This window comes from Tursiops truncatus, chromosome 12 (assembly GCF_011762595.2).
Source record: "Tursiops truncatus isolate mTurTru1 chromosome 12, mTurTru1.mat.Y, whole genome shotgun sequence".
Lineage (NCBI taxonomy): Eukaryota > Metazoa > Chordata > Mammalia > Artiodactyla > Delphinidae > Tursiops > Tursiops truncatus.
This window is the reverse complement of record NC_047045.1, coordinates 64,379,768-64,404,743: the sequence shown is the minus strand read 5'-3', so window position 1 is coordinate 64,404,743 and position 24,976 is coordinate 64,379,768. Positions and strand designations below refer to the sequence as shown.

The following is a 24,976-nucleotide window of genomic DNA, read 5'->3' as shown; positions in this document are numbered from 1 at the left end:
CTAACGTGTTACAATGCCCTTCAAATTAATAAAGTCATGGTGGGGAGACAGGGTGGGCGGACCTGGCACAGCACTGAGAGAATTAACACCTTTGTCTTCTTTTCTGCTCAGTAGTTCCTTATCACATACTTATAGCTGAAAGAAATCTGTTCTATTTTTGACTGCTGCAGTATTTTAATTCTGGCAAACTCCTTTGAGGAGAGAATGTGAGCATTTATATTTTTATTTGTTTACATAAAAAGGTAAAAGTGGTGAAATCCAAGTTAGGCCTGCTGTCTGTTTAACAGTGCTGTGCCAAGCAGTTTCTGCTTCTGATAATGGAGGGTTTTTTTTTTAATGCCTTTGTGCCAGGCGTTATCCTAGGTGTAGAATAACGGAGATATGCCCTTCTGCAAGGGGTTAGCCGGAAAGGTCTCACCTTCTGTGTTTCTGTGCCGTACAGCTGGGATTCTTAACTCGAGGTCCATGGATTTCAGGGGTAACATTTGTGTGTCTATGTGCTTTCTGCAGAAAATATCCTTAGTGTTCATCAGATTTTCAAAGGTTAAGGACCGCTGTTTAGGATGATCATTTCTCTTGCATGGATTTCAAAAAGAGATTTCATTATATAGGAAAATCCTGAATGCAGTTAACTCCTGCTCAGTCATCTTTGGAAAACTTCTGCCCCTCATTCCAAGTGGCCAACTTGCCCACACATCTCTGCTATTCAGAATCTCTGTGGTCTTCTAAATTAATTCCAGGTAAGCTTAAAATTCACAGTGTATTTTACCCAGTTCTCTCATCTATATGTGGTTGCTACAGGTGTGTGATTTTTCTCTCAAAAGAAAAATTAAAATCGATTTGGAATTTGTATTGAACCACATTGCCCTGCAACTATAGCTATGCCTCTTGGTAGCATTTAGTGTGTATGACGTGTTTACGTTTGAAAGGGGTGAGATGTTCTTAGAATGAGAGATTGAAAATGAGAGAAGGGAATTTGGAACTAAAATAGGTCTTGTTATACCTGTAAGAATTTATAATGGTAACTTTTAAGTCAGCCTCCTGTCTTTAGATTGTGGGCTGCTTCAGGGCAAGGGCTGAGGCCATTCTCATTTGTTCCTTAGCACCTAGTGTGGGGTCTGCACACAGTAGGTATCCAGTAATCTTTTAGTGAAAGATCTTCTCACATGAGCACTAGTTCTACTGTGCAGGTCCCACCAAACTTCATAGTGCCTATCCAGGAACGCATGGGAAATCTTTACACTGATCTCAGAATCCTGAGGGCTAGAGCAGTGGTCCCCAACCTTTTTGGCACCAGGGATCGGTTTCGTGGAAGACAGTTTTTCCACGGTTGGGGTGGTGGTGGGGGCGATGGCTCAGGTGGTAATGCGAGCGATGGGGAGCAACAGATGAAGCGTCACTCGCTCGCCGCTCACCTCCTGCTGTGTGGCCCGCTTCCTAACAGGCCGGGGACCTGTAGTGGTCCACGGCCTGGGGTTGGGGACCCCTGGGCTAGAGCACTGAGTGGTGTTTTGTTTTTAAAATGCTCAAAATCCTCAAAGGGGTTTCTCCTAGAAGTGGATAAAATGTTATTCTTCTCTCAGCAAACTATTTCATTTTAAAACCTTAAAACAAATAGTTACATTTTGGCCAGTTGTTTAAGTAGCTAATTTGGGGAGTGGAAGGCCTCTTTCTTCTTCCCATAAAAGGAAACTGAGGCCAGCAAATACCATTGTGAGCTGAATTACTTTTTGTTCATGTCGGCAATTTCTCTGTTTGTTTGGAGAGCTTTCTCTGTGGGTTCCTCACATGCTTAACCATGATGGTGTCCATTGTCAATTTATGAACTGCCTAGGAAGGAATTCTGCTTTAGTTTGTAACAGCACAACAGCATCTTGAATACATGGATTCTTAATGATGAGGATATAATTCTATTATGCATACTGATGATGAAAAGAACAAAAAGCATGCCTTATTCAGTTCCAGGGGGATTCTCTTTGCTGCATTACCCATGGAAAATGATAAATGCCTCCACTTGTTGGACACGATCCAAAATTAGATCAAATAGAGATTTAAAAATAATTCTGTTAACATGCAAAAATCATTTGCATTTCTATGGAACTGGAAATTTAAAATGTAATATCCTTATTTGCTCTGAAGAAAATGAAATAATAAACATGTACAGGATCTGTATGCTGAAAATTATAAAATGCTATTGAAAGAAATCAAAGAAAACCTAAATACTTAGAGAGACATACCATGTTCATGGATTGGAGGATTCACCATATTAAAGATGGCAGTTCTCCTCCAAATTCATCTTAGATTTAATGTAATTCTTACTAAAGTCTCAGTAATTTTTTTTTTTTTGGTAGAAATAGACTTATTCTAAAATTCATATGGGGGCTTACCTAGTGGTGCAGTGGTTAAGAATCCACCTGCCACTGCAGGGGACATGGGTTCGAGTCCTGGTCTGGGAAGATCCCCCACGCTGTGGAACAACTGAGGCCATGCACCACAACTACTGAGCCTGTGCTCTAGAGCCCGCGAGCCACAACTACTGAGCCCGTGTGCTACAACTACTGAAGCCCCTGTGCCTAGAGCCCGTGCTCCGCAACAAGAGAAGCCCCCCCTTGCCGCCACTAGAGAAAGCCTGTGCACAGCAACGAAGACCCAACACAGCCAAAAATAAATAAATAAAATAAATAAATTAAAAAAAAAATAAAATTCACATGGAAAGGGAAAGGCCATAGAATAGCCAAAACAACTTTGGAAAAGAAAAAATAAAATGGGACCAATCACTCTTCCTAATGTTAAGGCCTACTGTATAGCTATAATAATCAGGACATTGTGGTACTGGGGTTGGGTCGACAATAGATCAGTAGAACAGAATAGGGAATTCAGAAATAGGTCCACACAAACATGCTTAATAAATGATGCTGGAGCAACTGAACATCTATAGGCAAAAAATGAACCTTGACCTAAGCTTACACCTCATACAAAAATTAACTCAAAATGGATCATGGATTTAACTGTAAAATATAAAACTACAGAACATCTAGGGAAAAAACATAGGAGAAACTCTTCAGGACTAGGACTAGGCAAATAAACACACAGACATTTCACTGAGAAAGGAGATACAGATGGCAAATAGGCATATGAAAAGATATCCAAAGTCATTAGTCATTAGAGAAATGCAAGCTAAAACCATAATGAGATGTCACTACATACCATTCAGAATGGCTAAAATGAAAAAATAACGCTGAGTGCTAGTGAGGATACGTAGAAACTGGATCATTCCTACATTGCTGGTACAGAAACTCTGGAAAATAATTTGGCACTTCTGTTGAAAATTAAAAATGGACTTGCCATATGATCTAACAGTTGGACTCTTAGGCATATATCCCAGAAAGATGAAAATGTATACTGTTAATAAAGCTGTTAATAGCAGCTTTATTTGTAATAGCCCCAAACTAGAAAATACTCAAATGTCCTTCAGTGGATGAACAAACTGTGATACATCTATACCATGGAGTAATACTCAGTAATAAAAAGGAATGAACCTCAAGGAAATTATGCTGAGTGAGGAAAAAAAAAAAAAAGGCAATCTCAAAAGGAAATACGCTGCATGATTCCATTTGTATAGCATTCATGAAATAGCATAATTATAGAGATAGATAACAGATTAGTGGTTGTCAGGGGTTAGGGATGGGGTGGGTGTGGCTATAAAGGTGTAGTCACTGTGGTGATGTAATATTGACTGAGGTGATGGTTCTTCAAAGTAACATGTGGGACCCATATATATGCTGTCGACAAGAGACCCACTTCAGACCTAGGGAAACATTCAGCCTGAAAGTGATGGGATGGAAAAACATATTTCATGCAAATGGAAATTAAAAGAAAGCTGGAGTAGCAATACTCATATCAGATAAAATAGACTTTAAAATAAAGAATGTTACAAGTGACAAGGAAGGGCACTACATAATGATCAAGGGATCAATCCAAGAAGAAGATATAACAATTATAAATATATATGCACCCAACATAGGAGCACCTCAATACATAAGGCAACTGCTAACAGCTCTAAAAGAGGAAATCGACAGTAACAAAATAATAGTGGGGGACTTTAACACCTGACTTACACCAATGGACAGATCATCCAAACAGAAAATTAATAAGGAAACACAAGCTTTAAATGACACAATAGACCAGATAGATTTAACTGATATTTATAGGACATTCCATCCAAAAACAGCAGATTACACTTTCTTCTCAAGTGCACGGAACATTCTCCAGGATAGATCACATCTTGGGTCACAAATGAAGCCTCAGTAAATTTAAGAATGTTGAAATCATATCAAGCATCTCTTCTGACCACAACGCTATGAGATTAGAAATGAATTACAGGGAAAAGAAATGTAAAAAACACAAACACATGGAGACTAAACGATACATTACTAAATAACCAAGAGATCACTGAAGAAACCAAGGAGGAACTCAGAAACTACATAAAGACAAATGATAAATGAAAACACGACGATCCAAAACCTATGGGATGCAGCAAAAGCAGTTCTAAGAGGGAAGTTTATAGCTACACAAGCCTACCTCAAGAAACAAGAAAAATCTCAAGTAAACAATCTAACCTTACACCTAAAGGAACTAGAGAAAGAAGAACAAACAAAACCCAAAGTTAGGAGAAGGAAAGAAATCATAAAGATCAGAGCAGAAATAAATGAAATAGAAACAAAGAAAACAATAGCAAAGATCAATAAAACTAAAAGATGGTTCTTTGAGAAGATAAACAAAATTGATAAACCATTAGCCAGACTCATCAAGAAAAAGAGAGAGAGGACTCAAATCAATAAAAGGAGAAACGAAAAAGGAGAAGTTACAACAGACACCACAGAAATACAAAGCATCCTAAGAGACTACTACAAGCAACTCTATGCTAATAAAATGGACAACCTGGAAGAAATGGACAGATTCTTAGAAAGGTATAACCTTCCAAGACTGAGCCAGGAAGAAATAGGAAGTATGAACAGACCAATCACAAGTAATGAAATTGAAACTGTGATTAAAAATCTTCCAACAAACAGAAGTCCAGGTCCAGATGGCTTCACAGGTGAATTCTATCAAACATTTAGAGAAGAGCTAACACCCATCCTTCTCAAACTCTTCCAAAAAAATTGTGGAGGAAGGAACACTCCCAAACTCATTCCATGAGGCCACCATCACCCTGATACCAAAACCAGACAAAGACACTACAAAAAAAGAAAATTACAGACCAATATCACTGACGAATGTAGATGCAAAAATCCTCAACAAAATACTAGCAAACAGAATCCAACAACACATTAAAAGGATCATAGACCATGATCAAGTGGGATTTATCCCAGGGATGCAAGGATTCTTCAATATATGCAAATCAATCAATGTGATACACCATATTAACAAATTGAAGAAGAAAAACCATATGATCATCTCAATAGATGCAGAAAAAGCTTTTGACAAAATTCAACACCTATTTATATAAAATCTCTCCAGAAAGGGCGCATAGAGGGAACCTACCTCAACATAATAAAGTCCATGTACTACAAACCCACAGCAAACATCATTCTCAATGGTGAAAAACTGAAAGCATTTCCTCTAAGATCAGGAACAAGACAAGGATGTCCACTCTCACCACTATTGTTCAACATAGTTTTGGAAGTCCTAAGCCATGGCAATCAGAGAAGAAAAAGAAATAAAAGGAATACAAATTGGAAAAGAAGAAGAAAAACTGTCACTGTTTGCAGATGACATGATACTATACATAGAGGATCCTAAAGATGCCACCAGGAAACTACTAGAGCTAATCAATGAATTTGGTAAAGTTGCAGGATACAAAATTAATGCACAGAAATCTCTTGCATTCCTATACACCAACAACGAAGAATCAGAAAGAGAAATTAAGAAAACACTCCCATTTACCATTGCAACAAAAAGAATAAAATACCTAGGAATAAACCTGCCTAGGGAGACAAAAGACCTGTATTCAGAAAACTATAAGACACTGATGAAAGAAATTAAAGATGATACTAACAGATGGAGAGATATACCATGTTCTTGGATTGGAAGAATCAATATTGTGAAAATGACTCTACTACACAAAGCAATCTACAGATTCAGTGCAATCCCTATCGAATTACCAATGGCATTTTTTATGGAACTAGAACAAAAAATCTTAAAATTTGTATGGAGACACAAAAGACCCCGAATAGCCAAAGCAGTCTTGAGGGAAAAAAACGGAGCTGGAGGAATCAGACTCCCTGACTTCAGACTATACTATAAAGCTCTAGTAATCAAGACAATATGGTACTGGCACAAAAACAGAAACATAGATCAATGGAGCAAGATTGAAAGCCCAGAGATAAACCCACGCACCTATGGTCAACTAATCTATGACAAAGGAGGCAAGGATATACAATGGAGAAAAGACAGTCTCTTCAATTAGTGGTGCTGGGAAAACTGGACAGCTACTTGGAAAAGAATGAAATTAGAACACTCCCTAACACCAAACACAAAAAATAAACTCCAAATGGATTAGAGACCTAGATGGAAGATCGGACACTATAAAACTCTTAGAGGAAAACATAGGAAGAACACTCTTTGACATAAATCACAGCGAGATCTTTTTTGATCCACCTCCTCGAGTAATAGAAATAAAAACAAAAAATAAACAAATGGGACCTAAGGAAACTTAAAACCTTTTCCACAGCAAAGGGAACTGTAATCAAGATGAAAAGACAACCCTCAGAATGGGAGAAAATATTTACAAACGAGTCAACGGACAAAGGATTCATCTCCAAAATATATAAACAGCTCATGCAGCTCAATATTAAAAAAACAAACAACCCAATCCAAAAATGGGCAGAAGACCTAAATAGACATTTCTTCAAAGAAGACATACAGATGGCCAAGAAGCACATGAAAAGCTGCCCTACATCACTAATTATTAGAGAAGCGCAAATCAAAACTACAATGAGGTATCACCTCACACCAGTTAGAATGGGCATCATCAGAAAATCACAAACGACAAATGCTGGAGAGGGTGTGGAGAAAAGGGAACCCTGTTGCACTGTTGGTAGGAATGTAAATTGATACAGCCACTATGGAGAACAGTATGGAGGTTCCTTAAAAAACTAAAAATAGAATTACCATATGATCCAGCAATCATACACCCAGAGAAATCCATAATTCAAAAAGACACACGCACCCCAATGTTCATTGCAGCACTATTTACAATAGCCAGGTCATGGAAGCAACCTAAATGCCCATTGACAGATGAATGGATAAGGAAGATGTGGTACACATATGCAAGGGAATATTACTCAGCCATAAAAAGGAACGAAATTGGGTCATTTGTTGAGATGTGGATGGATCTAGAGACTGTCATACAGAGTGAAGTAAGTCAGAAGGAGAAAAACAAGTATCGTATATTAATGCATATATGTGGAACCTAGAAAAATGGTACAGATGAACCGGTTTGCAGGGCAGAAATTGAGACACAGATGTAGAGAACAAACGTATGGACACCAAGGGGGGAAAGCAGCGGGGGGGGGTGGGTGGGAATGTTGGTGTGATGAATTGGGCAATTGGGATTGATGTGTATACACTGATGTGTATAAAATTGATTACTAATAAGAACCTGCTGTATAAAAAAAAATAAAATTCAAAAATTGAAAAAAAACCAAAGTAACATGTGGTATAATTGCATAGAACTACACACATACAAACAATGAGTCCATATATAACAGGTGAAATATAAATAAGATGTATGGATTGTACCATTGTCAATTTCCTGGTTTTGATATTGTACTGTAGTTATGTAAGATACTAATTTTGGGAGAGGGGTGCATGGGACTTCCCTGTACATTTCTTTGTACCTTCTTGTAAATTGGAAATGATTTCAAAATCACAAGTTTTAAAAAATAAACCTGTTTCAACTTTGCATCTTAAAAACAGTTCCAACTTAATCCTGTCATTTTTCAGTATAGGCATGGTGCTGTCTCATTGTAGTCTTAAGGAGTAATGATACACTTATTGTGCTGTAGGGGTTTTTAATCTGATAGGTCACCTTAGGAGGAAGTTAAAGCATATACATTTCCTTCCTCTTTAATCTTAGCTTTGGCTTTTGTCATTAAAATAAATGAATCCCTGAGTTTTTGTAGTGCTATTGCCTGATTTAAGAAAAACTCCTATGGTCAGTATTAGTCATTATTTTAGCTTTACCAAAGAGGACTTTAAAAAAAAAAAAAAACAGTATTCCTCTGACACGCATTTTCTGCGTGACAGGTGCACTTAGGCAATAGCAACACGTGTCCAAGGATGAAACTGAATGCATAACAGAAGGTTAAAGGTTTTCCAATAGATTACGGAGAATGTTTGACATTTCCTTAATGACGTAGGTGTTGGTTTAGCTTGAGGCTGGGTATACAGAAAACTGGAAAGTATAACTTAGGAGAATTTTAAGGTAACAGTGGCTATAGTTGCTGTGTTGGAATGAAAGAGTTAAAATCAGGCCAAGAAGTGTAACCAAAAGATATCCAACAACCCTGGTGAGGTTTACTTTAGATCAAAGTTCCAGGATAAACGATTTAGATTTATAGTGCAACCAGATTTTATAGTCATTCCTTTCCAGTTAATCCAAATTCTACCCTGTACATTTAATCTCTCAGAAGGTAAATGAAGGCACATAATATTGGATTAGGATCCTTTGTCTTCTGTTGAATTCAGTGCCTTCATAATCATCATGAAAAAATGCTCTCAGATGGGTAACAAATGATTTCGAAGTGGAGGCAGCTCTTTCCAAGTAGACAGTATATTCTGACGCATGATGATACATGGAGACGTATCATGTTACAGAATGAAGTGGCCATTTTTGTGGGATGAATTTTCTAAAGAACATTTTGAAATATTGGAGGTTTGGATTATTGTAAAACAAATTTTCCCCCTCACAAATTAAAGCCTTTGATCCCTCTAATTGCCAAACATATAAATTCTAATGAGGATATTAAGATCTAAGTGTCTGAATTTTCTGTTTACTGAAAAAAACTTGAAGAAAATCTCAAGTAAAATTCTGGATTGTTAAAAAGTGCCAAAATTATTTTTACATTTAAACTTACTGTAATATGATGAGACAAATGGTCTGAACCCAAGGAAGCATGGATTGCACTTGATTTTGCTTAGCAATGTTCTCTTTTGATTAAAAAATGAAAGTTAAAGTTTAAAAACATTTGGAAAGAAAGTTCTTAGGTTTTTGTCACTCAGCAACCTAGAGTTTAATGACCATTTATACTGCTAATAAACACTTAATTTTTACAGTAGGCAATGTTAAATCAAGTCGAAAGAAGGCAGTGAGAGAACGTCAGAATACCTCTGTATTGCTTCATTTTAAATTTGCTACATTCTTCATCTGGGTATCCAGAGCATTATATTCTGAATTCTTTCAGCACCAATCAACAGGAAAGACATGTAGGTGACATTGGAAAGTTACTTTCTAGCCCTTCTGTAGGTACTAACCTAAGCCAACCTGAGACCTTGCCTTGAGATCAGATTGGACCAAACTGCACATCTGTCATTTGATAAGCTCAGGGTATCTCGAGCACTCAAGGAGAAACTGGAGGTTTCGAGGGTATCTGGGTTACACACTTGGTTAGATAAGCCAATTCTAATTTCATTAGCACCATTATTTCTGTGTATATTTACAAGGGGGGAAAGAAAAAGACTTCTAAGGAGTTCCAAATCTCTCTCACATAGTACAGGTTACCATAAAACTATTCATGTTGTATAGAATTTGTTTTGAAAAGATATATACCCGAATTCAAAACAATTAGGTGGCTCAGAATGTTTTCTGTGCTGGGAGGTAACAAACAAAGCTGCTCCTAATTTTACAGCTGGATAAACTTGAACACATAGAGAGTAGGTGATTTGCTGATGATCAAACAAGGGGATCTGACGGAAAGCATGGCTCTGAGCTCTGAACTTTGACTCCTGTACTTTTGTTAATCTAATGATTGAAAACACGAGAGTGACCTGAACTAAAAAGAAATGTGCAGAAGGTCATTTGCTGGAATCTCATCTTCATTATAGAGCTTAAGGTGTGAGGAGACTGCCATCCTAGAAGGAACAGAGGCAGGATTCAGCACTGGGTAGAATCATCGTTTCTACCACCCCACTGCAAGGATTTGTCCAAAGAGACTCATTTTAGTCTCTTTGGACAAATCTGAATCTGTGAGTACTGTGGAGAAAGGGTCATGCTCAGGTATTGTTTAAATGATCTCACTAATCTAACAAATACTTTGTGGTATCCTTTCCTATATTAAAATAGGAACTTCTTAGGCAGTGTAATCCATTTATACACTTTTTTTTTTTCTTGGTGTTGCTCTGCACAGCACGCAGGATCTTAGTTCCCTGACCAGGGATTGAACCTGCGCCCCCTGCAGTGGAAGCACAGAGTCTTAACCACTGGAATGCCAGGGAAGTCCCTATACACACCATTTTAAAAAGTCAATATAACACCCTAACTGTAATGTAAGGAGAAATAGAAGGAAAGTCATTTGTAGCTTTTCATAGTCATTGCTCAGGCACAACTATACTAGAAGATGTAATGACACAATTAGATGCTTCCATGTATGTGGAATGACCATGATGAGAAGGCTGGTGTTTCAAACACTGCGAGCGGGGGTGTTGTCAGTGATGCAATTTTCAGAAATGATGAATAATTCTCGATAAAATTCCAAAGTAAGCAAACTGAAATGATCTTTCAATTTTAACAATATCTGTATTTCTGGAAGATTTGGCATACAGTAAAGTCAAGCACAAATATTGCATTTTTATGTAAAATAGAATTGAGTTTCTAAGCTCAGATGATATGAAAAAGACTTTTTTACTAACATAAGTCTGTAACTTCTGAAATCTGTGAAGGAGGTAGGACCATATACTGTCCCACACATTGTAAGATGTCCAGTATTCCCTGCTGCCTGCCCACAAAATGCCAGTGATGTGACCCAGTCAATGTGGCAACCCGAAATGTCCCACACGGTTCAAGATGCCTGCTAGGGGGAGGTACTACTACCATTGAGAACTTCCAGGGTTCATTTCCTGCTTCTTTTGATGATTTGCCTGCTTTTCAGAAGGCGGCACTCTGTCACACCATCTCCTAACTTCTCTTCATTGGGTACAGTCGTGGGCGGGAGGTGGGAAAAGATTGTAGTTTGTAGTAGTGGAGAGTAGTGTGATTTTAATTCCTGAGGGATGATGGGTCTCTACCCTTAATAGTGCTGTTTACCCCAGAAAAAATCATTTCCCTGACCTCATCTTCTCCACAGTTATGCTGGAGAGTATGTTAAAAAACTATTGTGAAAAAGGATTGTTAATTAGAATTTTTCTTTGGAAGACTGAACTATTCAATATTATTAACGGTAAAATTTCAAAGCCTCAGACCACCTAGTTTTGGTCATCATAGCAGAACCAGTCACTGACAGCTGAGTGTGACTCTGTAACCTATCGCGTGTTGCCGTATTTGACTAGTGTGTACCAGCAGTCACCTGATAGAGTAGACACAGTATGTGCTGTAACATAATAACAGTGATTTGTTATAATACTGTCCCCAAATAATGTTAATTGTGTTGCGTTTCAGATGCTACACCTCATGAAGATGCGCTTCTCTGATGCCCCATCCCCACCCCTCATCCTCAGAGCCATGTTTGTTCAGGGAGCCTGACCCAGTGCACTGGACTAGGTTGACCACTAATCCAAAGCTGGTCAGTCAGGGTGTCCTCTTGGGTATTGTGACAGGGAGAATGAAAGACGAGGGCAGAGAGAAAGAGAGAGAGAGAGAATTACTCTGTGTAGTAATTTTGGATTTGGGTGCTAGAGCTGAAAGCAAGGTGTTGGCAGGTTTGGTGCTTTCTGAGGGCTGAGGAAGGATTGGTACAAGGCCTCTCTCCCTGGCTTGTAGTTGGCCATCTTCTCCCTGTGTCTCTTCACATTGTCTCCCTTCTATTTGTATCTGTCTCTGTGTCCAAATTTCCCCTTTTTATAAGGGCACCAATCATATCGCATTAGGGCCTGCCCTAATGATCTCATTTTAATTTGATTACCTGTTTAAAGACCATATCCTCAAATAAGGTCACGTTCTGAGATACTGGGGGTTAGTATACTAACATATCTTTTTTGGGGGGGTGACCCAATTCAACCCATAAGAGGTCCTCTAAGCCATTGTCTTACTGTGTGGACTGGGGAGCACAGGAAGTTGATTTGCACAGATAAAGAAGAAGGCACAAACAAGACATGGAGAGAAATAACTTCATGGATTCCTGACATGTCATTTCCAGTTTTCCCTGGAGACCAGTTGTATTCTTAATGTTGGTTTCTATGAGTTACCATTTTGGCCTTCTAATACATTCCCCTTGCTTAAGTTTGTTTAAGCTGGTTGCTGTTAGTTTTAGCCAAGGGATGCTAACTAATAAAGAACCAAATTGAGACAGGCATGCCACCCTAAGGAACTGGTTATGACTTTCTGGGTTTTGTGAAGCTGTTGCTGGTTAGATGAACTAGAAAAAGGAAGCGGGAAGAACCATTTGAAGCCCATTGTCATAGAATCATGAGGTAATGGAGGGAAAAGTAGAAAGGAGCAAATAGATATTGATCCTTTTCAGAGTATCTGTTATTACATGTTATGGATTGAATGTGCACCCCCCTGCCCAATTTATATGTTGAAAGCCTAACCCCCAGTGTGATGGTTTTAGGAGGTGAGGCCTTTGGGGGTGGTTAGGTCATGAGGGTGGAGCCCTCATGAAGGGAATTAGTGCCCTTTTAAGAAGAGACATGAGAGCTTGCTTACTCTGAGTTCTCTGCCATGTGAGGATTCAACAAGAAGACCACCATCTGCAAACCAGGAAGCAGGTTCTCAATAGACACCAGGTCTGCCTGTTTCAGCCACCCAATCTATGATATTTTTGTTATAGCAGCCTAAACTGACTAAGACACTGTGTAAACCCTTTCATTTAATTAGGGTCTGAATTAAGGACATGAATTAAAGAGATTCAAAGAAAGATGGAAAGTGAGAAATCCACGTTGACTTTGAATTTTCTGTTTTAGGCAGTGGGGCTAATGGGTTTGGTATTAACCAGTTAGATGGTACTAACTTTTCGTTTGAGGAAGGACCTTAAGTTCTGATTTGGAAGTACTGAGGTTGAGGGACTTTAGGTTAGTTAGATGAGGATTGCCAGGAAAACAGTTGACCATGGTAACAGGAGTGCAAGTGCTGGAAACGTGGTTGTAGAGTTCTTGTAATATGTTATGTTGTTTGAAGGCATGTTGACTGGAAGATATCACCAAGAGAGAATCCCAGAAAGGGCCATGAATGAACATCACCATTTGAGGGGCAGAGGAGGAGGAGGGTCAGCAAAGAAGACTACAGCAGAGAAGTGGCCATCTGATATAGCAATTGGCTTTAAACAGACTCAATATACATTTATCAGACATTTATCAGCATAGCAGGTACAAAAGTTGTGAAGTTGTATTGCTGTGCACTGAGGCAAGAACCGTGCATTGAAAAAACTGAGGCGACAACATAGATTGTTCCTTCAAGACTGCAAGAAGGGAAGAAGATGGCTGCTCAAGAGGAAGGTAGGCTAGAAGGAATATTCCCCACACGAAGAGGGGAATCCATATTCCTCCAAAGATGTGCTACTTAAAATACCCATTGTTCACTGAGGCGTGCAGAGTGTCTGGCTGAATGCTCGGTATACATTAACTAATTTACCCCCCTTCTACAAACCTGTTTGACTTTAGAGAGAGAAGTTGGGCTAAATCTTTCTGTGTACCTCAAATTCATACAACGTATGTGGTGTTGAGCCAGTAAAGGAGCCCAGGTCTGTCTGAATCCACAGCCATGCCATCCCGCACGTCTACCCTCCTAAAAAATGAATTCAAAGTGTCAGTTAAATACAAGAAAATACAGAAAAGCAATTCAGGCCATCTCCTGGAGTGTTTGAGGTGGGATTTGGCAGGCATACTACATTACTGAATTAAATGAACAATAATAGGTTAAAAAAATAAAATTGTAAATGGAAATAAGAGGCATAGAGGTCCTGTTTGGCTTGGAAAGAAATTGGTCCAGGGTTAATTGTGTAAGTGAAATAATAGGAGTAGAAATTACAGACTCATTTGAGTGGCAGTTAGGAAAAAAAAAATCAGTTAATAGAAAACTAGACGAGTACTTTCAATAAAGATCAGTAATATAATAAAGGTCACTTCTAAGAAAGCAGTTAACCAACCTAGATATGAGTGTCAGAAAGCCAGAAAGGCATGAGTTTGAAACTAGACTAGTAGATGAGAAAGTCAAAGATTAATGCAGAAAAATTAAACAGAAAGGTAGAGTGAAAGAAACCCCCACTGAAAAAAAAAAAAGAATATCAAGAGATGAAAGAGAAGAAATTAATAAACTAAAGTTGTTCTCCACTGGATAAGTAAAAATTTAACTTTAACATTATTACATGACATATCTTTTCTTCCATATATAAAAGGGTATGTGTAAAATAGAACCATGCAGTTCACAAATTGAAAAGTAATGTATCGCTTATTGTAGTAATGTCTACTAACTCACATTCCCCTACCTTTCTTACCATGCACCCACTGGAGCACCCAACCACATCTTACTCATCCTGTGTCCTTAGTAGTTCCCAACCTACCTGGTACACAGTGGTCCTAATAAATACCTGTTAATTCTATGTGTTCTTTCATTTCCATTTGATGCAGGAAACTTAAGAGGTGAGGGTCAAGGGTTTTAGGTACTCAAGTAACAATTCACTAGCTCAAAAAAATAAACACTATTTTGTTTCTATATCTGGAGTTGGAAAACTAAGAAATAGGGACTCTTAAGATGATGTAATTAAGTTACATTAGATTTTTCACATTATTAGAAATGATGTCTGTTATCACTTGGTTTCTGATTACAAATCTGTATTTCTCTTCATTATCCGATTTTTAACCCAAGATGACCTGTTGGAAAACCTAATAGGTACCTTCCTATTTAAGTGTTTTGTCAAACTGATGCAAGGCTCTATGTTACACAAGAGAACAGTGTTATATTTTGTTGATTTTTTGAACTTTTAATTGAAAATAACATTCATACAAGGAATTGTATGTGCTTAACTGCTTTTTTTTCCCAGAGACACCAATTGTACTTGAACATTTGTTACATTTTTAAAATTATTTATTTATTTATTTTTGGCTGTGTTGGGTCTCCGTTTCTGTGCGAGGGCTTTCTCTAGTTGCGGCGAGCGGGGGCCACTCTTCATCGCGGTGCGCGGGCCTCTCACTATCGTGGCCTCTCTTGTTGCGGAGCACAGGTTCCAGACGTGCAGGCTCAGTCGTTGTGGCTCACGGGCCTAGTTGCTCCGCGGCATGTGGGATCCTCCCAGACCAGGACTCGAACCCGTGTCCCCTGCATTAGCAGGCAGATTCTCAACCACTGCGCCACCAGGGAAGCCTGCTTAACTGCTCTTTAACTTGCACATGTCTTCTGCTTATTGAGCAGTTTCATGGAGAGTTGGTTGGTCCTTCTTCTTGTACTTTAATAGATCATAATATTCATTTCTGGGTCCTCCCAATGTGCAGCTGCTAAAGGAAGCAAGAAGGGCAATGCTAATATTAAAATATCATGAAAAAAGAATGTCCATTTACATAGGACCTGCTGGGAGTACGGCGTATTAGGTTTTTGTGTTCTACTCAGTGTTTGGAGGTCTTAACTTTTTGATTGCAAGGTAGGACTCCTATGGGCTTAAAAGCTTCCTTGAGAGATTTTTTTTGGTTGAGCTTAACTCTTGCAAGGTAGGAATAATTTGCTGCTGCAGCTGCCTCTAGAAACTATTTTAAAGGGTTATATCAGTGAAGCTTTGAGAGTCTGTCCGTAGATGCCCATCTCCCCACCGCCACCTCCGTTGAATCTAGGTGAGAAATGGATGTGAACTTAATAATGTACACAACCTCATCAACCCTTTGGAGATGCTCTGCTAAATTAATTGCGGCAGACTCCTCAGGGTGTCCTTTTGTGGTACTGCTGATTCTTTTAAGAACCTTGGCTGTTTTGCCAAAGGTATCACATCTTTATAATCTTAAACATATTAATGAATGAAACACTGTTCTGTTTCTTCACTTGCTTTGAGGTATGTCATTGATAGTTTAGAGATCCACTTAGCCATCAAAATCCTATATTGACTTGTCCACATAATCCTTTTAGCCTATTTTTAGATTTATTAAGTGCTTTAGTTGATGAAAAAGCTTTCATTTAAGAAATTGTTTCCACATGACCCTGGGGGCCTCCCATTGTAGCTTAACAGTAGTTGAGATGTTGCATTGTTTGTTGGAAACTGCGAAGTAGAGTCAGTCCTGGCATATGGGCACCTTAGAGCTGGGAGGGCCTCGGGGTGGTAATTTAATCTCTTCATTTTACAGTCACGATGTCCAGAGAATTTCAGCAACTTATCCAGGCTGACTCCACTGGTCAGACAATGTAGATTCTGACTCCTAGGCCCTGTTCCTTTGCCTACGTCAGACTGACACTTGAATACCTGAAGACGTTGAGATCTTTGCCAAAGAAATGCCTTTCAAGTTGCTTTGTGTGAGAGATGCAAAGGAAGAGGTACTTTTGTCCTGAATGTGTTTGGTTTAAGTTTTCAAACAGTAGTTTATGGCCTTTTTTTTCTCCTTGGGGTTGGGAAAGAAGGCAGTGTTAAAGGAGAGAGAGACCCAGAAATGCCACCATGCTATCATAAATGAGGAGAAAGGTGGGCCATATTGGAGCTACCATTGTCAATTATACAAATCCTGCAGCAGGTGCATATACAATAGATGGTGTGGCAGCAGGAGCCTTGGCAGCCTCTAGACCCCTCACTTTCTCTTATCCATCATCTGCATCAGGACTCATGGCTTTGCTTCCTAACCATTTCTCAACTCTGTCTTTATGCTGGACTATTTTTACCCATTCACTGTCCGTAGATATCTTTTCTGCTGATTAAAGAAATTCAGAAAGGAAAGAAGGAGAGATTCTTTTTATATTCTATTCCAGGGTCCCCTATTACATATATTAAAGTTGGTTCTTTTATATATATATATATATATGTATATATATATATATAAATTTTAACTCACTCCCATTTTGTCATGTTTGTTCCCTTTTCTGACACTCTGCTTAGAGACGATACGTATAAGAAAGGCTAAGTAAATATAACGTAGGAAGAAAGCTGGTTTTCGTACGTCACTTTCTATCTCACGTAGGTGACTGAGCTCCTTACGAAGGTCCCCCTGGAGGCCCGTACCCCATGCTGCGTAGCATACAGTAGTCTTGGCTTTAGTATAGTGAGCACTTCTGGTTTTCATTTTCTCAGGTGACCTCCAAAGGTTCAAGACATGTAATGAAATGAGTCCCAAATTAGGGTCATGTGCAGGGTGGGCTGGGCGGGGGGTGGACTTAGCTCACGGGAACCAGCAGATCCCCAGGCGCGGCCCTCTGCGCCTGAACGGGCTTTGGGGAGCGTGCTTTGTTCCGAGTACCTACTCCTCTCAGAGGAATATATTTGTGTTTCTTTGTGCAAATGGCCCAGAAATGAAAAAAAGCCACCTGTGATTTGTCAGTAAATTTGGGGATTTATTAAAATCTTGCTATGCAGCCCTTCCTCATTAATGTCAATGGGCTCAATTCATGGCCCACGCATGGTTAATGATTTGTCGATTGACTTTGTCTTCCTGGGAAGCAGAACAGTGGTTTTCAGCTCTGGCTGCTGCTTCTTGGGAATCAAGTTGGATTCTGTAGATTTGGCATTGTGCCCACACATCTGTAGAGTTGAAAGCTCCCTTGGTGATTCTGATGTACAGCTATGGTTAAAACCCATTGAACTAGACTAGAGCACGAACTTCAAAGAGTTCAGGGGAAGTACACAACTACTCCAAGTCGTTCCACAGGAACAGGTAAGGAGGCCGTTTTTGCTGAGAGCCAGGGAGTGATTTCGGAAGCCCAGAGGAACTGGCAATCCTGGTGGCCGTGAGAAATTAAGCTCTTAGGGATTTAGCTCTGTTTAGGCGCCTCCTTCCAATCCCCATTTGATTTAATAAAGACTCTCACCTTATCCTGAAATAGTTGTGAATGGGAATGTAACTATTCTCTGCTGCTAAAGCACAAGTATATATTCTCCAATAAAGATGTTAAAAACAAACAAAAATAAAATACCCTAAAAAAAGTCCTTTCTCCGCTCTCTGTTGCCTGGAAGCGAGGAACCGGGGTAGTTGTGTTTCTCATATTGTATTCCCAACACCCCTGCCTCCCTCCAGATAATAGATGTGATCAAATAAACTGAAATCCCCTCTCACCCCATCCTTGGAAATTTTCAGCATTCATTAGCATATCAAAGGCTGGGAAAAGTCCTGTGGTTAACACGATAACAAAAAATCTCTCTAAAACTTTGTGTGAGTTAAACAAACTTATTTGCATAGGAAGAGACTTTTTGCTTCTATTATACCTACAACTAAGTATTTTTTCCGTAACACCAGTTTGGGAAAGACTGGCCAAGTCACTTTCTGATTCAGTGATTTTCTGAGGGTTGATTTCTGACAGCTGAAGCTCTTTTTAAAATCCCCTTTGAAGTTGGACTGAATTAACAAATGGAAGGCTTGGCAAAGCAGTTTACTAATTCATAACTATATCCCTCTGCTTTCTTTGTGTTGCTAAGTACTATAATCTTTGACCTGAAAGGAAGAATACTGCTAACAAGTAAATATTTAAAAGGCCCATGAAGTATAATGTGTATAATGTGCGAGTTTGTGCCTGGGGAGGCGCAAAATTGCTGGCTGAAAGCAATGACTCACTTTTTCATCTCCTAAATAGGCTGTTGTTTTACAGTAGGTTGAAAGGAAGTATTTTAAGTGCTACGAGTTAGATTTTTTTAATTTTAAGTTTTAGATTTAGTTAGCCATTGGCTTCACCGATTTGAAGGTGACGTGTAATTCACAACTCTTGAGTGTGCTGGTACTCTGTACAAGCAAGTTAGCGTTATTGTGAATGAATGAACTCTGTGCTACCAAAGACGACTTGGAACAGAGCGAGGAAATGGAAACATGACTCATTGATGGACTTGAAGAGTATCAAGGGGGACTCACTAACTTCAGAGCCAGAGCGGAGGCGTGGTAAAGCAGGGAGAACCTGGATGGGGCAAGGAAACCAGGGTTCCAGTCCCAGCAGTGCCCCTGACTGCCTCGGTGACAATGGCTGATTCACTAAACCTCTCGGCCTTCTTTCTGCCCATAAGGGGAAGCGTGAATTATTTGTTGCTAGGATAACATTCAAGACTTGATGAGCCTCTGAATTCTACGGATTTTCTGGTTTGTGTGGAAGTGGGTGTGTATGTCTTAATGGCCTTCAGATGGGATTCATCAAAGCTCCATGAAACAAACCTTTATTTTTAAATTTTGAAGTGAATTGCTATGACAGAGTATGGCTAGGAGAGCCCATGACAGACAATGAGGAAGCAAGTAAACTTTGGTTTGTAAGGCTGTGGGCAACCGATTTCCTGTGGCTGTGGCATTTGGTATAGAATGATGCGTATGGGACACTGTCAGAGAAAGGTTCATTATTGTCTACAGGCAAAAGTTTTGCTCTATCAGGGTTTCTTTTCAGAAGCTGTAAATTAGCTCCTAGCTGCCCTGTTCAATATACCTCACTGTGTTTTAAAAAACTATTGAGATCACCCTACTGAAATATATCCACAGACATTTTTCGTTAAGAACAGCAATCTGCATACCTGACACCTGATTTTTAGCTCTTGCAACGTAGTTTTTGCACAGTCACTATTGTATAAAAATAATCTTGTGTTCTACTATGTTCATGTAATGATTTTCTTTCACGCAGGCTAGATTGACAGGTACATTGAAATATCAGTGCTATGCCTGTTGGAAACTAACCTATGTATTCTCTAAAAGTGATAATCGAATGTTTTGGGGAAGGGGGATAGCACAGTATTCTGAGGGTCATGATTAATTCTCTTTAATTATGGCTATGAGAATACATCAATTGTCAGGGAATAACTGTACCAAAAAAAAAAACCAAATATTTTTAAAGGGTAACTTTCGAAGTTAAATCATATGTGAAAGTTTCTGTAACTTTATCCCTTTTTCTTCCTGCAGCTCAAACCACGGTATAATATTTTACTACCAGTGGTTTTTGTTTTTATTTTTTGATAAACTGGTGCCAGTAGTCCCTTACCTGTTTTTTTTCTGACTGTATTTTGCAAATTATCCAGTTCAAAAAGATACACCTGACAATAATGATTTCCCTATATGCGTTGAGGGCGTCCTACAGTGCTATGTGCTTGACTGACTCATAACCCCACTAGGTGGCAGTATTATTATTCTTGTTTGTATGTTTTCAGTGGGTGGCTAGGTTCAGAGAGGCTTGTGGCAGATCAAATTGTCAATAAGTATGTGTTGAAATCAAGATTGGAATCCAGCTGTGCCTAATTTATATATTTGTGCTGTCCCTCTCTCTCTGCTGTAGGAGCATGTCTTGGGGGGGGTAGGGGAGGAAAGTGGAAAAGCCTTGCTTCCTGCATGATCTACTCAGTAAATTTCTACTGAACACCAACAGAATTAACATTTTTCTTCTCAAGGAGTTGCCCATCACTGGTGGACAGGAGAAGGGGTAGTATGGGTGGTTAGACATCAGTTACCTCTGGCAAACTAAGGAATCCCATATGCCCAACTTCGTGGCGCCTTGCAAGTTCTTGGGGCGAGGGTGTGCGTAAATAAACAGCCACTTCGGAGGGTCAGAAATAATGCAACCAAGGAAGGGGTACTGAGATGAATCTAGAAGGGGGCGGGTTGGCCTCTGCTGCCGGGGCCTAAATCAAAGACCGAGAAGCCTGGGTTAGATTAGTAGCGGCGGCTCCTGAGCAGCATTTGACAAGATCAGGGCTGCGGTTCAAGGCTGACGTGGCAGAACGTGGAGGCCCAGATGGATCAAACTAAGCTGGAAGCTGCGGGGATTTCCCTTAGGGCAGACGGGAGAATGGTAGAGGGACGTCTCGACTGTCGCTTTATTTAAAGGGAGGTTATCTTTGAGTCTGCGTATGAAGGTGGGAGTGAGGCTGAAAGGAAAACCTAATGGTTTGGAACAACCTGGGCGACGTGCAAAGGAAGCGTAGAAGTACTGTAGGAAGACGAGGGCCCAGTGGAGGTGGGCGATCCAACTTGTGGTCAGGCTGTTTTCCCCATTTACAGGGTGTTAGGGACTCACAGGATGAGAGTGAGCAACAGGTGGGGGGCTGTACTGTCCCCGCTGCAGATGGAACTTGTGTTGAGGAGGCCGCAGCTGCAGGGAGGCGTTTTGTTGTTTGCAGTGGAGGGAATCAGAGGGAGAGGGAGGCAGCCTCTAGAAACAGAGGCTGAAAGTGCCAAGGAGCAAATTCATTCATGCTGTCGATGGTGAGCCGCAGGCAGGAGTGAACCAGGAGAGGGGAGATGGGATAAGTGAGGTTTTGGAGTGAAAAGGAGGGACAGAGAGATGCGGGGTCAGGGGTGGGGAGCCTGGCGGGTCCCCCAGCTGACGGGGAGGCTTGCTGGGCAGCCGGAGGGCCCTACCCCGTGCTGAGCAGTGAGGTTAGTCAGCCTCGCCCAGCCAGTCGATGCCTGCCCTGACCTGTACCTCCCCTCCAGGTAGTTAGTACACAGCCAGAGACCCCTAAACTTGTCTGATCAGCCCCCCAGGTGCTTCCCTGGCCCTTTCCCCAGAGGTTGTGTGTGTCTGGGAGGGGGCCCCAGAGTTTGTGTTTTAATAAGCACCCCCCAGGTCATGCCGATGAGCAGGCAAGTTTAGGAAACACTGACGAGGACGCCCGAATGTCCTAAAGGCTGGACAGCGTCCTCTGTGATATTTCTTCTTTAGCTCCTCAGCCATCTGGCCTGTGTAAGTATGAAAGACACTTCTGAATTTTAACCCGTAGGTTATTGAAGTGCATGGATACCCGACTGTTTCTATTTTATGAGATACCATCAGGTTTTGAGTTTTACGTAGGATTCTTTGCTGGGTCCTAACCCAGGCTTGGCCAGTGTTTGAATACTACAAATACTCTCCCTGAATTTACCCAAGCCTCTACTGCTTGGGGCTTTCCAGAAGACGGATTGTTCTGTTCTGCCACCTGCTGGTCAACCACAGGCAAACCATGTCAGGTTTTGAGCATGATTTTCAATGGATCCTAGATGAGGCAAAAAGTCTTATCTCTAATAAGGCCATCTGCTCTTAATTAAACCTTGTATACTTAATGTTGCAAATCTGACAAAGTTAATTTTCTCTTCTCTCTGGAACCTTTTTTCCAGCCCAGGTGTTAAAATACTAATAACAACGACACATTCTGAGAGATCAGTTACCTGTGTTAATCTCAGAAAGAATGGTTTTTTTATGCCTCATGTCTGTTCTATGGACAAATGATTCTGGCAATTCAAAACCACGGTGAAGACAGATGGGATTCAGGCTCCGGAGTATTGGAGGAGTGTAATCTTGGAAAATTGCTTTACCTCTCTTAAGATCAGTTTATTTTCAGTGTAGTTGCATCATCTTCATCACCACCATCATCATCATCATTATTTTAAACTGTGCCTGACTCTGGGTCCCAACTTTGCTGATGACCTGACAATTAATTTCTAAAACTGTTCTGGGGTATCTGTTAAAGGCTGGGCCACACAGTGGTAAACTACTTAGATGGAATTCCTGCAGCCATGAAGCTAGTGTCACAGTGTCACACAAAACCCCTCAGATTCTTTGTTTCCTCATCTGTAAGATGAAAGTGTATGACAGAATAAGATCTCCTTTGGTCCCAAGCTCCTGTAATTCAAACAGTCAGCGTGAGTGTAAGACTTAGTTTTCCTAGTGACTGTGGAAGGCAGTGTCTGTTCTCGGCCCTTCAGATAGGTACCCCTCTTCCCCCCCACCCCCAGCCCCCAGTGACACCGATGCTGTCTAGGAAGCTTCTGAGGAGACTAATTTATGCTTGGCATCTGATGCTCTTTTAAACATTTTAAAAAGTTAGAATTGGAAAAATGGCAGGCTTCTTCATTTTATTGTTCCTTTAAATATTGTTAGTTGAAACACAGAACCAGCATTAACTTAGCTTTATCTGTAAACAAAGTGTAAACTTTCTCAAAGATTGGTGTTTCTTAATTGGGGGTAGGGGCATACCTTACACAAAGTGTTTGATGGCCAGAGAGACACAGGATGGGTCAGGCCCAGCTGGAATTGTATTAGTGCCTTGATTCTCAACCGTGGGTGAATATTAGAATCACCTTTTGTAAAAGATTCTTGTTCAGTAGGTTATGCATAGATTGGGTTTGGGGTGTTTTGTTTGGCCACTTACGTTTTTAAAAAACTAATGCAGTTTCACTTTGGGGCTGACCCATCCCGTGTTTCTTTGAGCAGTGCTAGGCCATCAGACATTGGGAACTTACAGGGTTCCAGACACTGTGCTCAGCTCTGGACACTGGACACCCACAAATGCTTACTGGTCATCACCTCTGTCCTCATCTTTCTCTCCTACCTTTACTAGGCTGGTGACAAAACATTTTATTAGGCTGTTGATTCCTTAATTATTCTTTAGTATGAGGCTGTCCCTTAGATAGGTAAGTTCGATTTTGAACTTTCCTCAGGCTTCATTGTAATCTCATTTTGTAAAGGTGTCTCTTCTGGAAGTGGCTGAGCATATGCTTACATATTAATTCTTGCTTGGCTTAGGTAATTCTTAAATAACGTCACTTCCTTAAGTGACACCCTTGGACCTAATCTCAGATACAGGCTACAACCTACTATAATTCCCTATGGCCTGAACAAGCAATATTGCACTATGTAATAAATTAAAGGTTATGTGACACCATTCACTTTTTTTCTTATTTTGAATAGTAATTTACCTTTAGCCAAGCATTTTCTTATCAACTATAACCAATAATGTATATTTTATGGAACTGTACAGTAACTGGTACTTTTCTTCTGTATCCATTCCTCCTCTACCAAATATTGTCAGCAAACTAAACTTTAGAAGATGCTGGAGCACATCTTGAGTATGCGTGTGCATGCATGCGTGTATTTGGTGATGAAATTTGGAAGTTTCTTTACTTTTTAGCTATTTTACACAACTGTCATTACTTATGAGGTAAGCTACACCTGTGCTATTTTTGTAGTAATTCCTTTTAACCTGTCAGGATTTCACACTTTTCTTCAAACCCTTCATGGCCTCACCTCATTTGGGAAGAGAAATGGGCCTAGCAGTTCCTTGAGAAAATGACACAGGTGCAGTTCCTTGAGAATTTTGTCTGTGTAGGTGAGGCCTGCATGCTTGGTTCTTTTCCTCACAATGCTGGCGTTGAGTGAACTGTTTTCCTGCTGGGAGTCTGACCCCCCTTTGCAGCTCACCATCCCCTTCCTATATATGCGGCCACAATTTTAATCTCCTGCTTCTGGCCTTACCAGACGTCTCCACTTGTGTACTAGCCACCTCTACTTCAAGTCCTGTAAGATCAATGGTTACCTCTTTACTGCTGCTGCAGATGAAAATAACCTATCAATTATCAAGTGCTAGTGATGTCCGCATCTCCCCAGTTAGTTTTCAGGGTCCCTGGTGTCTTTGTCTTGCAGCGGGTTGAGCCCAAGAATGAGAACAGAGGGTGCCGCTCACTTGGGGCCTTTTGAGGGAACACTGTCGTAATTGTCCCTGCATTTCAGGGAGACAGCAGAGTGGCTGGGCTGAGAGAAGGGAGATTAGAAGGGGGAGTCTCTATAACTAATGCCTTCGTCTGTGCTAGCCAGTCTCTATCCACCCACTCCAGCCTGCCATCAGTGGCAAGGGTCTAGTGTTTATTTTGTAGAAATACTTCACCCTTCTTTGAAGTTCTTTTCGACGGCGTTATCTTAAAGAAGCAT

At 40.3% G+C, this 24,976-nt stretch overlaps 1 protein-coding gene and 1 long non-coding RNA gene across 7 annotated transcripts in view; both read left to right on the top strand.

Moving 5' to 3' along the window:
- Positions 1–24,976, top strand: part of NHSL1 (NHS like 1) — a 237,698-nt gene that overhangs the window by 73,741 nt on the left and 138,981 nt on the right. The gene's annotated exons all lie outside the window — the stretch shown is intronic.
- The window catches only part of LOC141276032 (uncharacterized), a 91,971-nt gene that overhangs the window by 51,267 nt on the left and 15,728 nt on the right, over positions 1–24,976 (top strand). For all 3 annotated transcript variants that reach the window (XR_012324881.1, XR_012324882.1, XR_012324883.1), the window contains 2 exons: positions 612–740; positions 11,657–24,976. The exon at positions 11,657–24,976 is cut by the window's right edge. This is a non-coding gene — a long non-coding RNA (uncharacterized lncRNA). The remainder of the gene's footprint in view (positions 1–611; positions 741–11,656) is intronic.